Source organism: Laccaria bicolor, genomic scaffold (genome assembly GCF_000143565.1).
Source record: "Laccaria bicolor S238N-H82 LACBIscaffold_204 genomic scaffold, whole genome shotgun sequence".
Lineage (NCBI taxonomy): Eukaryota > Fungi > Basidiomycota > Agaricomycetes > Agaricales > Hydnangiaceae > Laccaria > Laccaria bicolor.
In genome coordinates this window covers 1-3,648 of record NW_001890062.1, presented here as the reverse complement: position 1 = coordinate 3,648, position 3,648 = coordinate 1, and positions in this window count along the sequence as shown.

Genomic DNA, 3,648 nt, shown 5'->3' with positions numbered 1-3,648 from the left:
AATAGGTTTCCCAGTCTCCATGTTTTCGGGTTTTCTGTGGTTTTCAGAGGTTGCCTGGGTTGAGAAACCTCTGGAAACTGAAATGCTCAATTACTGATGTGAACTGATATATTGAGTATGTTTGATGAATGCTAAGCACGTTCTTTTTTTTGATAGACTGTGGAATGGCTGTAAATATCGTCGATCGGAGAAGTTAACTAGTATGATGGCTTGAAGCGTTGCGGTATGTTGCATAGTCAATGTTATTCGTAAGAGCGACGGAAACTTGAAAGCAGAAGGGAATAATCCGATAAAACCATACCACGATCGCACATGTTGAGAGATACCTTCAGCAAGCCTCTAAAGATAACCAACAGCAACATGTGCACTTGGCTGAATCATTCGCAACCCGAAATTGGACGTATGTTTTAGCCTGATCTCTGAAAACACACAATGCCTACTAGTTAAAGGAAGGCGTTAAACTTGATAGCCTTGGGAAACCAATGACGGAATAATGTTCCACTCGTCCTCGACATCAGATGCCATTACCTCCGTGGCTATCAAACATTCGCTGATAAGGTGTACGAAGACGTCGTGAGGGCCCCTCCGGTGCTGCCAAACTCGTATCAAGATGAATGAGTTGGTTCCTGCTCAGTTGTCAATGTGGTGGCGTCGTGGAGAAGCTGAATGACCGGTTCCGCATCGGTACCAACGGAGGTGTGTTTAGAAAGTCTCGACGGACAGGGAGAAGATCTCTGCTTGGCAGTAAGTATCTGGCTGCCAGTGGTGCCTGAAAGATATTGAGGGGTACGAAAGTTAAAATAACAACCGCTGTGGAGTACATGAAGAATTGAATTGGATGGCGGAGTTGGGATCTAATTTGACGTACCTAGCGTATCGGGAGTGTAAGTACGGAGCACAGATGGCAAAAACCTAAGACCGGATATCAGATTTTGGCGTTGAGTTTTTTCAGGGCATTCAGTAGATACGCTATGGAACCATAACAATAGAAATTGACAATTGTCCCAATAAGTCATAGGGCTACCCCAATGGGCCCAATTACAAAAGACATTATGATACTATACATTGGCCCAACAACATGACAATATGTATATTTGATTGTTGGGCCCAACGACGGTGCCACAGTCCAAGTTAAGGGTTTATAGATTGGCCACATGGCTTAAATGGGGGTAATTTTGGCTGTTGATATATGACGGTATTAAGGTACCATTGATAGTTGGGCCCAATGAAGGGAAATCGTTAAGGGAGATGGTTGGGCCCAATGGCCCAATTATTAAGCTACGGTTGATGGTTGGGCCTAATGTAAGGTATTTGTTAAGGGAACAGGTTGGGCCCAATGGTAAAATTTCAATGCTATGGCTTGTAAGTTGGGCCCATGCCATGATATAGGCTATAGTTCATAGGTTAGCCCAATGATTATTTGAATTTTGCGGGTGTGGGCTTTGGTCCGGTAAACCCGCAGGTCTGCTCCTGTTCCATTGGACCCATGGCCGCACAATTGTGCAATTACACCCGCGGGTTGGCTATTGTGCAGTTACCCCCATGGGGTAGCTCATGTTCCGTTACCCCTGCAGGTTGCCATGCGGGCCAGATCATGTTCCGTTACCCCCGCGGATCAACAATTGATCCATTACACCCTCGGGCTGGCTGTTGTTCATTACCCCCACAGGGCAGCTCTTGTTCCGTTAGCCCCGTGGGTCGCCACACAGGCCAGATTATGTTCCGTTACCCCACGGGTCGACAATAGGTCCATTACACCCACAGTATCTTATTCCGTTACACCCACGATGTCCAGCTCTTGTTCCCTTAGACCTGCGGAACCTTCTTCCGTTTGGCCCGCGGGTTTCCAATTACAGCCATGGACCATTTGTGGCTCCCCCGTGGGTCTCTGATTACACCCATGGATTACCTGCTGCTCGTTACACCTGTGGCCACCCACGGACCACCTGCTGCTCCTTGACCAATTGGCCCTCTTCCATCAGCCCCCCACCCGTGGGCCACGTTTGCAGCTGGCCTGCAAAATGGACCAACAATTGTGCCTTTACATTCACAGACCGTTATTCCGTTACACCTGTGGACCAGCAATAGTGCCATTACATCCACGGATGAGCTCTTGTTCCATTACACCCACAGGCTGTGCTCTCATCCGCGGACCTGCTCTTGTTCTGTTACCCCCGCGGACCAACAATTCTTTTATCCGTGGACCGACGGATTACCTACCGCTCCATTACATCTGCGGACACCCACGGACCACCTGCTGGTCCTTAAACAATAGGCCCTCTTCCATCAGCCCCCCACCCGTGGGCCACGTTTGCAGCTGGCCTGCAAAATGGACCAACAATTGTGCCTTTACATTCACAGACCATTATTCCGTTACACCCGTGGACCAGCAATTGTGCTGTTTCATCCACGGACGAGCACTTGTTCCATTACACCCATGGGCTGCGCTCTCATCTGCGGACCTGCTCTTGTTCTGTTACCCCCGCGGACCAGCAATTCTTTTATCTGTGGACCGACGGATTACCTACCACTCCGTTTCTGCGGACACCCATTGTTGCTGTTGGACCCATGGGCCAACAGGTCTTCTGTGGCACCCCTGGGCCACACCATTTGTTAAGCCCATTGGTCCATTACATCCGCGGGCCACCAGCTAGAGCTCCACGGACGTGAACATCTGGATTTGTATTTAACATGCTGAATGTCATTGCCCCGAAAATGTGGCTGAAAGAATGTCCGGATTTGTGATTAACTTGGTGAACATCACTGATCCGAAAATGCGGCCGAAAAAACATCCGGATTTGTATTAGTGCAACAATGTCCGAAGTTTCAGATGTAATTTTGACATGGACCAGACAATCCCCCTTGGAATGCTCTGAAGTCCGAAATTTTTTATATTACTTCCATCCGGATATAATAATCCCCATAGACTGCACCAATGTCCGAAATTTTGGATGTAATTTTGACAGGGGCCAGACAACCCCCATGGAATGCTCCAATGTCTGAAATTTATACTTCAAGTACCTGAAAATGCGGTCACAAAAACATCCGGATTTGTATTTAACATGCTGAATGTCATTACCCCTAAAATGTGGCTGGAAAAATGTCCGGAGTTGTAGTTGACTTGGTCAATGTCACTGCTCCGAAAATGCGGCCGAAAAAACATCCGGATTTGTATTTAACATGCTGAATGTCATTGCCCCGAAAATACGGCCGAAAAAATGTCCGGATTTGTGATTAACTTGGTGAACATCACTGATCTGAAAATGCGGCCGAAAAAACATCCGGATTTGTATTAGTGCAACAATGTCCGAAGTTTTGGATGTAATTTTTACACAGACCAGACAACCCCCCGCGGAATGCTCTGAAGTCCGAAATTTTTTAAGTTACTTCCATCCAGATATAATGATCCGCATAGACTGCACCAATGTCCGAAATTTCGGATGTAATTTTGACAAGGCCAGACAACCCCCATAGAATGCTCCAATGTCCGAAATTTAGTACTTCAAGTACCCGAGAATGCGGCCAAAAAAACATCCGGATCTGTATTTAACTGAATGTCATTGCCCCGAAAATACGGCCGAAAAAATGTCCGGAGTTGTAGTTGACTTGGTCAATGTCACTGCTCCGAAAATGCGCCGAAAAAACATC